This window comes from Petaurus breviceps, unplaced genomic scaffold (assembly GCF_028583685.1).
Source record: "Petaurus breviceps papuanus isolate PSGF00001 unplaced genomic scaffold, PetGlider_PUasm1.0 38, whole genome shotgun sequence".
Lineage (NCBI taxonomy): Eukaryota > Metazoa > Chordata > Mammalia > Diprotodontia > Petauridae > Petaurus > Petaurus breviceps.
The window spans coordinates 23514213-23526516 of record NW_027186304.1 but is presented as its reverse complement, the minus strand read 5'-3'; the positions used below and the strand labels follow the sequence as shown (position 1 = coordinate 23526516).

At 39.4% G+C, this 12304-nt stretch overlaps 1 protein-coding gene across 10 annotated transcripts in view; it reads left to right on the top strand.

Moving 5' to 3' along the window:
• RALBP1 (ralA binding protein 1) overlaps positions 1–12304 on the top strand; it is a 67143-nt gene that overhangs the window by 967 nt on the left and 53872 nt on the right. The window contains exons 1-2 of one of the 10 annotated variants that reach the window (XM_069099643.1): positions 722–1016; positions 1813–1888. The exons of 1 other annotated variant lie outside the window; for it this stretch is intronic. The gene's annotated coding sequence lies outside the window, so the exon portion shown is untranslated. 8 more of the 10 variants (XM_069099644.1, XM_069099649.1, XM_069099646.1 and 5 more) reach the window with 8 other exon arrangements.

The following is a 12304-nucleotide window of genomic DNA, read 5'->3' as shown; positions in this document are numbered from 1 at the left end:
TTAGCAGTGGCTGTGGGCTGGATCGCTATGTGTGTATATGTTTAGTCATATCTACGCCCGCCGGGGGTACGTGTGGCGTGTGATCTACGTATCGCGAGGTACCCAGTTACTATCAAACGTGCGTGACCCCTTTCGTCCCCCGCCCCAACTAGCTCAGCATAATTCCTCGGCTTGTTTGGTTGCAGAGGTGCAAGCTAGGTAGCGCCCACCCGGGTGCCCGCCCCACCTCTTGGTACCACCACCCATAAGCCCTTTGGTGATCCCCACCCTCCCGGATGCCAGGAAGACGTCCCATCCCCGGCCAGGAACTAGGGCTGAGCTTGGAAACTGGTTTAACTAGTTTCTCAGCAGTTAGTCGGCCGGGGAGAATAAAGCCGCAGGGGCAAGGGGAGGGTCTGGCGAGCGGAATCAAGTCGGAGGCCGTCTGCCCCTTCAGGACTCCGACAAGGAAAGCTTCCAGGTGGGTAGTTTTCAGACAAGCTGCGGAGCGCTCCCCAAAACACGATCCCGAGCTACACGTCCACCCACGCCTCCCTGCAGCCCCTCCCCGTGCTGCGCAGTGCGCAGACGCTGGAGATGTGCGCGCTCAGCCGCGGCGGGATGCTTCCTGGGAGCTGTAGTTCACTGTCTGGAAGGGGGCTCCTCCACCGAGCCAGGCGCTTCCCTCTCTCCAAGACTACAGCTCCCGGCGTCCTCCGCGCAAGGGCACAGAGCGTCGTGTCTTTGACGGCCTCCGTCGTGTGTCCGAAGGCAGGAAAGGCCACCGGGGAAGCCGGCAGCGGCGGGAGGAGGGGATGCGCTTGCGCGTTGCCCGGCTGGCCCCCGCTCCGTCCCAGTCATTGTAAACAGGCGGCGGCGTAGGAAAGCTTGGGTGGGGTGGTGATGGGGCGCCTGGGGCTTGCCCGGGGCGCGGCAGAGGAGGCGGAGGCGGCGGCGTGAGCGCGAGCGGCGGAGGCGGCGGCGGCGGCGGCGGCGGCAGCGGCAGGAAGAAGTCGGTCGCGCAGCGGCTGGGGCAGGTCAGTCGCGTGCCCGGGAGTCGCAGCAGTTGACCCTCTGGCGCTGTGTGGGGGTCCCCCCCACCTTTTCGCGGGGCGCTGCGCCCCCTTCTCTTCCCGGCCGCCGCACCACGTGAGGGTTTGAAACTTCCGTCTCCCCGGTGCCAGGCAGGTGCCGCCCCCCTGGCCCCCGACTTCGGGCGTTGGGGGAGGGGGCGTCAGACCCCTACCCCCCGTTTCCTCTGGCGGCGTTTGTGGTTGGGTGTGTGGGAGTTGAGGAGGTCAGGCTGGTTCTGCCCACCTTACGTGCCAGAGTGCCCCCAGAGGCCTCCCCGAGTCGGCCTTTAAAACAAAACCAAACAAGACGCTGGGCGGTGAACTTGGATGTCCGCCTAGGGGACCGCAGAAGGCGTTAGGGGTCTTCCCCTGCGGGGCCGGATGCCCACCGGCCTGGCAGTGTTAGGGTTTGCTGCAGACAGTGCTGTGGCCCTTGGATTTGGGCTTCCGAAAGGGAGCCGGAGCAGGTAGGGCGAGAGATCCCGCCTTGCACGCTTAGTGTTTAAGGCACTTAACTTTTCCGAGCCTCAGTTTCCTCACCTGTAAGACGGGGATGATAAAACACTGCCTTCGAGGGTCCTGAGGACAAAGTGAGAAACCTGTAAACCAAGTTGCAAACTTGGAGCATCTCTAGGAAATGCTGTTGTCTAGACAGGGCTTCCTAAGGTAGGATCAGTGTGCCCAGAGCATAGAGTTCACGGAGTTGGATGTCTCTAGCTAACATTTATAATTTTATTTAGTTATTTTTCAATATTCTTAGGATCCACCGATTTCACCAGCCTGTCAAATGGTGTTCATGACACAAAAAAGGTAGCCCATCTCCCTGCACTTTACAGGTGAGTGGTTAAATGAGTGGCAGAATTTGAATCCAAGTTCTCAGGATCCGCATGCAGCACTTTTTCCCCAACTGGTTTTCCCTTCTACCTGGAACACTCTTTCTTCTCACCTGCTGCCTCCTGGTTTACCTAGCTTCCTCCCTGTCTCAGCTAAAATCTCACTTTTTGCTAGTTTTTCCTGATCCTTCATTAGTTTCCCTGCCCTCTGAGATTATCTAAAACCTATCCTATCTTGTTTGTCCATACTTGTTAGAATTGTTCTAATTGTTCCCCCTATTAGACTGTGAGCTCCTTGAGGGAGAGGACTGTCTTTTATCTTTTTTTCCTATCCCCAGCTCTTAGCACAGTACCCCATATATAGTAGAACTTTGATAAATGCTAGTTAGCTAGTTAAGTCGACTTTCTCTTTTCAGGATTAAGGCTTTTTTGAACTTACTTTTCATATTCTTTTATGCTAAAACACTCTTTTTTGGGGGGTAGTTAGGGTAAAGTGACTTGGCCAGGATCAGTGGCTGGATATAGAACCTACCTAGCTGTTCCTGTGCTAAAACATTCTGATGTCATTAAAAAAACTTTGTAGTCTGAGAATGAAAATTATCTTTGTAGTATGAAAATGGAATATTCAGCACCTCTGTCTTTACCTGACAACTATGGTTTTGAGGTCTGAAATTGACCTTTTTTAATGCCCTTCTGTAATAATTTAGTTCTATGAAATTAAGTTTATTGAAATAGTCCTGAGAAGAAACCCAAACTAATATTGTTATTTAGGCATAGTGAACTTTTTTTTTTTTTTTTTTGCCTTTTTGGAGGGGGAAAGGCAGGGCAATTGGGGTTAAGTGACTTGCCCAAGGTTACACAGCTAGTAAGTGATCAGGTGTCTGAGGCTGGATTTGAATTAAGGTCCTCCTGACTCCATGACCTGATGCTCTCTCTACTCACTGCATGTAGTGAACTTTTTACTGAAGAGTAAACATTTTCTGAGTACTCATTTGAACACTTGAGCTTACACTTATATTCCCTTCAGTACAGTTTAATTGAATTTTGTGTTTTGTGAAGTATAGTGTTGCTAACTTATTCTGAATAGTATCTAGCATTCTGCCATTCTTATATAACTATTTACAAGATATGATAAAGTAATATTGAAGGTCAGTTTGGTACTTGACCTGTCAACACCCTCATGAAGACATGAAACTTGGAGATTCCAAGATAATGTGACAGTTTAATTTGGAATTATCCAGTTATTTTAGAATAGATTCTATGAATTCCCTCACTGGTTTTTTTTGAATATAATAGTTGGTGAAGACAAAACTATAGATAGGTATTGGTTTCTTAGTTTGTAAATGAATGATAAGCTCTGAACTACAGGTACAGTAGTTCAACACTTGGTCAGTAAACATTGATTAAGCTCCTACTATGTGCCAGGCACCCTGTTAGGTGCTGTATTTGGAAAACATTTCACTAGACAAAGATCACTTTAAAAAAATATTATTAACTTGTATATTCTCTCACATGCTCCATTTCCTAATTTATCCTGCAAGATTTAAAAGGACAGAAATATACTTGAACATTCAGATATTTGATTTGTTCAAACATTCCTAAATAAATGATTTGTTTAGTACTATCTCTTTACCTAGGCAGTGTACCTGGATGGAGTGAATAGCCAGAAATTTTTTTTCTTTTCATTATTTTAAAATTTAATCAAGAATATGAACTTATTTTCTTGGGTTATTTTTTTTTTCTAGCCCTCTTAAATATTTTTTGATCCCCAGTTTTGTTTGAGGCATTGTATGAGATAGTCTCTGGCTTCAAGAATCTTTATAATGTATTTGAAAAGAAAAAACTTCAACAGGCAAAGTATTTGTAATCTGCTATGTGCAAAGTACTTTACTAGGAATCTACTGGAAAATATGAATAGCAAGATATGACTCCTGCTTCTAAGGGGTCTATGGGAGGAGATAAGACACACATAAATATAACACAAAATAGGGTATTTAAAATGCATAAGAAAGATAGCAGATTGTTATAAGAATTGATATTAGGGAGAGATTAACAAGTTGGAAGAGGATCATAGATGTTTTTATATAGATAATGGTATCTTATTGAGACCATGAAGAATCTAACGATAGGACACGACATAAGCAAAGATATAGAGGTAATAAAACAAAAGAAGTTTTGCGGAAATGCTGAGAAAGTGTAATTTAGCTGGAGTATTGGGTCTGTATAGGGGAGTGGTATGTGATAAATTTAAGAGGAAGATTCAACTAGGAATTAGATTGGAGAAAGAGGATAATGGAAGTAGAATGCTCAGGGCCTTGGATACCAGGCAAAAAAAATTCAGACTTTATTCTGTAGCTAGTAGAGAACTATTCAAAGTTTTAGGGCAGGGAAGTTAAACTGATGTAGTGGAAGAGGATGAGATGAACTTGGTTTCAGTTCCAGTTCTGTTATTTTAGCAAACTATTTTACCAAAGAAGCTGTTAACCTCTTTGGTTCTCGGTTTCCTCACTTCTTAACTATGGGGATTGAAATGATTTTGGAGATGTTTTCCATTTCCATTAAAATGTAATTGGGCAGTATTTAACAAAAATATATAAAAATACAATAGAACATAGTATGTGGTTTTCTAAGTATATGTTCTATTATATATTTATATATATATATATTTATGTATACATATATATATTCTAAGTATATGTAGCCAGCAAGGATCCTTATATATGGTTTAGTGCCTCACTCCCCCTTCTTAAGTTTGACCACTGGTCTAGAGAGGTTCTGACTGGAGATAAGTGCAGATACATGTCATCATCATAGAAGTGATAATGAAAACCTTGTAAAATGGATAAAGGCATCAAAAAAGAAAGTGTAGGGTTAAGGACAGAGTCCTAAATGTATAAAAGTTAAGTAAAAAGTTAAATAACAGAAAGCAGTAATACAAAAAAGTTATAGTATCATAGATAGAGAGTTGGGAGGGACCTTAGATGCCATTTACTGCATCTTCAGTTTACAGATGGAAAAACCAAAGCCCACAGTGGTTAAATGACTTTCCCAAAGTCACACATTCTAAGTGGCAGGGCTGAGATTTGAGCTCTGACTCCAGGTCTAGTGTTCTGGATGTCCCAGGGCAAGTGGTTCACTGCCAAGTAGGTGGCATGTTAAGTGCTATCAGAGGAGTTCAGAGTTGAGTGTGGCTACTTTGATTAGAGAAGTCTTCATGATAAAATAGAGGATTTTTACGTATTGAGAGGAAAGGGCATTTTTTTCATGAACCCTTGTTTTTGAAGTCTTTGTAATGATCCTTTCCATCCTATGATAGGACCTACCTCCCAGGGCGGTCGCTTGGATCAAGTGAGATAATATTTGTAAAGCTCCTGGCACAGGGGTTGGCACATAGTAGGGTGCTAGAGAAATCTTGTTTTGTTACTATTGTTATCATCATCTTTCCAAGTTGAAAAAATCCTAGTCTTTTTTTTTAACCTTTTTTTCCCTGTGAAAGCTTACCTGCCTCTTCATTTGGTTGCCTTCTTAATCCTTTTTCAGCACTCATATCTTTTTTTGAAGAGTAGCATCTAGAACTTCAAATAGTATTTTAGGTTAGAGCAATAGCTAACAGGTCAATATCTTTTCTGCGACTTAGAGTCTTAGTTACTCTGTCTTCAAGGTTTAGGTGACTTGCCAAGGGTCACACTGCTACTAACTCAGATCTTCCTGGCTTCAAAGCTTGCTCCCTGTTCACTGTCATGCTGCCTCTTCCATTTAATCAAAGGTTATTATAATAGTAATAAAAGTATTAGAAATAAAAATAGCATAATTTCTTATGAATGATTATCTAACCTAAAATACTATTTGCCATTCCAGTCAGTGCTCTTTAAGAAAGACTTTTTTTTAAGAAAGTAATAGAGCTGAAATGGAACCTCCTCCTTTGTTAGGGGAGTTTTCTCATCTGAGAATTTCATATCAGAGAAATTACAAGTCTGGTTTCTATCTCTATCATTAACTGGGACTCTCCATTATGGAGTGGTAGATATTAGCAACTTTTCCTATTTAGAGACCTATTAGTGTATTTTTTGAAAGAAGTCATACCAGCTAGAGGTTTGGACTTACGGTACTACACGTGGGATATTATAGCAACTATTGAAAAGATTGTAGCATGTTCTACACGAACAAATTTATATATATGGACATTTACACATATATGTAAAATCCAGGCACTTACTAAAAAGCTACCAGTTTATTACCCCTAACATCGTGTGAGTCCTGGGAGTGTTGAAGGAGTTATAAATTTTTGAAAGAAGTTTTATGTTTTTATGCCTTTTATGTTAATAAGAAAGACAAATTTATATAGAATTAAAGTTATAATAGTATAGATTCCCTTTTATTTTTGTCTTTGTGTCCTAAGCACTTAGCAAAATTGCCTGGTATATACAGTGAGTACCTAATAAATGAGTACTGATTGAACTTTTTTTTTTTTAATCAATATCTTTGGACCTGCTAGACCCAATCTAAAATGTTTCATAAATATGCTTTGTGTTTTGAACTGTTCTTGTTTCGGTTATAGAGCAATTTTTTAAATGAGGTGAATATGGATAAGCACAGTATAATGTGAGTATATAGGAATTTCTTTAAAAACAAAGTCTGTAAATCATCAGTTGCATATTGATGGACTTCTATACTAAATCATACTTATGGTAGGCTTGATTTCATCTCTTACATAATTTACAAGATTGTTTTGGTTTTACACATTTTTAGTTATTCTCATCCTTTTGCTTAAATTGAGCTCTTCTGTGTAAATAAAAAATCCCATGCACCCTTTGTAACTTTGTTCCAAATAATATTGTTTTGTAGTGGTGTTTATATTTTATAGTAAGAATGCTACAGGTCACTAATAATAAAAGAAATAGAAATCAAAATAGCATCTGAGGTTCCAGCTTATACCCAGCAAACAAATTGGTAAAGTTGACAAAAGGTGGGATATGTGTGTGTGTGTGTGTGTGTGTGTGTGTGTGTGTGTGTGTGTGAGAGAGAGAGAGAGAGAAATAAGTAAAGACTGGCATGCTAATGAATCATTGGTGAAGTTGTAAGTTAGTACACCCGTTCTGGAAAGTTTGGAATTATGCAGATAAAATGACTAAAATATCCTTACCCTTACTCCAAGGAACTCATTGATAAATGATCAAAGTATGTATAACTACTTTCTATGGTAGAAACAAAGGACATGAATGCAATGGAATATTACTGTGCTAAAAGAAATGACTAACAGGTTCAACACATAGAAACAAAGAATGACTTATTTGTAGAACAAAGTTGATAGACCCAGAAAAAAAAAACCGAATACACAATGACAACATGTAAATGGAAAGAACAATCGCCACAAAACAATTGAAAATGAATGTTGCAAAATTAAAAGAATAAGCTGGGCCTCAAATTAAAAATACTAGAAGACAGCTTCCCTTTACCCCTTTGCAGAGATGGTTGTGGGGGATGGGAACGTTTTGCATTGGTTTGCAACATCCAACTGTCAGGATTTTTTTCAATATGATAAGTTTTGCTGAATTTTTTTCCTTTTTGACAAAACATTCTTAACAAAGATAGGAATCTCTGGGAAGGAGAGTATTAGAGTGGGAAAATATATGCAGTGTCAAAACAAAATATAGCAATAAAAATCTTGGGGCAGCTAGGTGGCAAAGTGAATAGAGCACAGCCCTGGAGTCAGGAGGACCTGAGTTCAAATGTGGCCTCAGACACGTAACACTTACTAGCCATGTGACCTTGGCAAGTCATTTAACCCCAGTTGCCCTGCCCTCTCCCCCTCCACACACACACAAAATCTTACATGACTGGATCACATTATAATGTGACAAAATCATATTTTGTTTGGTCATCTGGAGTTAAGCTGGTGGACTGACGATCTACTCTAGCCCTTGAAGCTTAGTGTTGTCAACTGCTTTCTGTAACGTTGCCCTAAAAATTTTCTTTAAAGAAATTCTGAGCTTGAACACTGAATGTGAGCATTTCCACATAAAAAGTAGAACAGAAACAGGATCATACTTGAAACAGTCTTATTATACATAACTCTTCCTTTAAAATAAATAATAAATTGAACATGTAATCTTTTAGAGCTGTTTTGCTTGTCAGTTGTATAACATTGTTTTGTCACATCATGTTTCTGTGGATCTGGTGAATGAAATCTGAGAAAAACAATGTGCTGTCCTTGTCACCTTTTGATTGGAATTTAGAATGGTAAAAATCTAATAGATTTAAATCTTTGAGTTAATTTAAAAAAATTACATATTAAATTAATTCAGTCATGAATAATTCATGCAGGGACTGGTTTTTTTTTTTTTTTTATCTCCAGTGCATAGCACTAGTATAAGAGCCCTTAACAAATGCCTGTTTATTGACGATCTGGTAGTTTTAGTGAACACTGACATGACAGCCCAAAACACTAATGTGTGTTACCTTAGTTAAAAGGCATGGTGTCTGGGAAAGGGGAAGTGAGAAGCAGATTATATTATGTTATTCATAACACAACTGAAGTATTGTGTACACTTTTGACCACTGGGTTTTAAGAATGACCTTGATAAGCTTAGTAACAGTCAGAAGATGTCCAGGATGGAGCAGACCCTTGAAATAATGCCTTTTGAAAATATTTAAAAGAAGCTGAGGTTAGCCTGGGAAAGAGAAGACTTGGGCATAGCAGTATGGGGACATCCTTTTCTCTACATATCAAGTGTTAGATTTCTGTGGTAGATCACAGGGGCAGTTGAAGTTAGAGAGAGAAAGATTTAGGCTTGAGATAAGGAATTTGTTTTTAAGTTTTAAAAATTTTATCTTTATCATTTTAGTTTTTATTCTGACCTTAGGATATGTTCATTTCCTTGTACATTTTAGAACAGAAGAGGATTGTATGTGAAACTACCAACCTTATGTATAGCTTGCTTTTCTTTTTAAAATATATAACAAATTCTACAAGTAAAATTTCAAAGCTGTTCTGCTTGTCTCTTAATTCTTCAGACCTTCTTTCTGTTCTCTTCTCATTTTGGAGGAAGGGGTGGAGAATCCAATCCTTTCTTGTGCCTTCACCCCCCAAAATGGGGGGGACTGTAACAAACTCCCACACTGCACATTTCCAAAAATGTATGTCTCACTCTCTATCTTTAGTCTATCGTCCTTGGTTGTTTCATTATTCAGGCTTCTTAAATCTTTCAAAGTTGTTTGGCCTTAAGAGTGTTGTTATTGTATAAGTTATTTTCATCATTCTGGCCACTTCACTTTGCATTTGTTCTTACATGTCTTCCCAGGTTTCTCTGAAACATTTTCATCATTTCTTACCACGTAATAGCTTTCCATTGCATTCATATGTAAGGAAACACTACTCATCTGAACTATTTCAAAATTGAATGGGCTCTCCTGGTAAGTTGTGTTTCCTTTCATTATAGAGTTTTGAAGACCAGATAAACACTTATTGGGATTTCCTACTGAAGATTCTTGGTCAGGTATAGTACTAGATGGCCCTTTTAACTTGAGAGAAGAATTAAAGATACAAACATTAATGTTGTGAAAGTGAGCAAGGGGGATTATTCGTGCCATAGACAGAAATCATTAAAATATAAGAATGAGTAGCCTTAGGGGGAAAGTTTTGAATGTTTTGATTTTGAGGTACTAGAATTGTAAGACGGGTTAGAATATAAGCTCCTGCAGGCAGCAATTGTTAATTCTTTTGGCCAAAGCCAAGATCTCATACCAATTTATTACAGTACCTGGAACATTGTAAACATGTAATAAATATGTGTTAATTGTTTGATGGATTATTGGAGAAGCAACCACGTGGAGATGTGGATCTGGAACTTAGAGAAGGCAGAACTAAATAATTGAGATTTAGAAGTTATCTGCATAGGGTCGTTGAAGACCTCAAGCTACCATATTGTTTATCTCCTTTCAGTGTCAGATTCCTTAAAAAAAGTTCTTTAGCGTTCTTTTCCCTTCCCAGTCCCTTAAATGTCATGACTGGTAAGTTGCTAAGTTTTGTGAATTCTACTTCCACAGTAGTTGCTTTCTTTTACTGGCTTTTTGCTATTGTTTCATTTACTCTTCACCTTTTGTTTTATCACCCCTTGCCTGTATTGCTATAGTAGTTTACTAATTGATTTCCTTCCATCTAGTCTCTTGTTTCTTATCTTTTCTGTGAAATCAGTATTCCTCAGTCACACATCTGATTTTGTTACTCTTTTGCTCAAGCCCCTTTAATGCAGGGGTTTGGCAATTGTGTGAAGCCTATGGACCCTGTCTCAGAATAATGCTTTTAAAATTCATAAAATAAAAATACATAGTATTGCAAATGAAACTGAAACTTTGTTACTGTGGCTCACCTTTCTCTCCACAATTTGTTACAGACAGGCTGGCCTACCCTCTGTCCCTGTACACTATACTCCATGCCCAATCTCTCTGCTAGGGGGGCTGAGGGGTGGGGGGATTGGTGATGTCTTTGGTGCTTACAGTATACTTTTTCCTCACTGCCTCTTAGTATCTCCAACTTTACACCAAATCTCAGTTCAGTTGTCATTTTGTACAAGATTATTCTGATTCTCTTCCCCCTCACCACACCTCAGTTGCTAGTGCTCTTTCCCTAGAAAATTATTTTGTATAGTTAGAAAGCTGTGTGTTGCCTCCTGGGCAGGCCACTTAACTTCTCTGAGCCTCAGTTTCTTCCGCTGTAAAATGAGGGGGGTTATACTTGATGACCTTTCAGGTCTCTTATAGCTCTAACTTTATGCTTTTATGATCTTATATTTTGTTTTTCATTTTCTGTTTAAATCTTGTTCATTCTTTAAAAGTAGGGACTGCTTTATTTTTGATTTTGTATGCTTAGCACATGGCAGGCATTTAAATGCTTGCTGAATTTAGATTGCAATGAATAATATTACCTTGTTTGTCCTTGTTCTTTAAGAGGACCGTGACATCAGGAAGGTGATTCTATCATGATTTGCAGGTGAATTGCATTTGAGTGAGGGAGGGCTGTGCCTAGTCACTGGCCTCACTTTCTCCTCTGGAGTTGGACCCTATGGCAAGCAAGATATAGACCCAGACTACTGGAGGTGGCCCTAAGGTCTTTTCCAGGTCTCAGTTTGACTGAGACTAGTTCAGTGATTTAGGCTAGGTAAGAAGTATGACCTCTTTTGCTTCCTCTAATCTAGAAGGGGAAGACCCTCAGGGTTCTGCCCAAAACAGTTGCTATTTTCATTCACTCTGAGCCTTCTGGGACCAAACAATGACTGGGTGGGGCTTGATTTGGTACTTATTGTTGGCCAGTCCATGAAAGCTCCATTGATTTGGTTTTTAATAGTAATAACAATAAGTATATATAATAATACTACCCGGGGAAAGAGTAAACTGGGATAGAAATATGTCTGGAGGTAGCAGATCTTAGGCAGAACATCCAGAGCTAATGATCTTAGCTCCTAAATAGGTTCATTACATTATTTGTCAGTTTGTCCTAGGTTGGAGGTATTAGAGTTAAAAGACATCACACTGAATGTTGGATTAGAATTTTCAAGCAGAAGTAACCTATAAACTCTTAAGAACTTCCTTCCTCACAGTCATAGTTACTGTTAGAATGGATATACACTGATTACCCCGAAGACAATATAGTCTCTTTACTAAGGTTTTGTCAAATAGTGAGTTCTTATCCCAGAAGCTGAAGTTTTTGGGTTTATCAAACAGCAAATTACTATAGCCAGTAAATTCTTTTTCTTGTGTAATTCTGAATGTTTTGTATTCATAAGTATTAATCCATTTAATTTAAATTCCCAATGTTATTGTTATGTAATAAGTGGACACAATAGTTTCTAACAATTTCCTATTTATTTTTTTTCATTTTTCAAAGGCTTTATTAATTACTGATTTACGTCATTCATTTCCTCCAGATTTTGAGTTACAAATTTTCTCCCAGTTTTTCCCCTACTCACCGCCCCAAAAGAGCAATCCCACAGGATATCCCCTCCTCCAATCTGCTCTCTCACATAACTGCTCCCATAACCCCTTCGACTTTTCCAGTAGGTCATGGTGGATCTCTATGCCCCAGTGCCTGTATATCTTATTTCCCAATTACATGTAAAATAGTATTAATAATAGTGTATCTATCTATCTATATCTATATAGTTTTAAACATTTGATTTTAAAACTTTGAATTCCAGATTCATACCCTTCCTTCCTTGTCACCCACCCTTACTGGGAAGATAAGCAGTTCAGTATAAGTTGTTCACGTTTAGCTAATGCAAAACATTAACATAGTAGATATATTGTATAAGACTGACTATATTTCCCTCCCTCCTATCCCACCTCCCACTTGTTTTATTCTCTACTTTGATCCTGTCCCTTTTCTTTTTTTTTTTTTTTTTTAAAGCAATCGAGGTTAAGTAA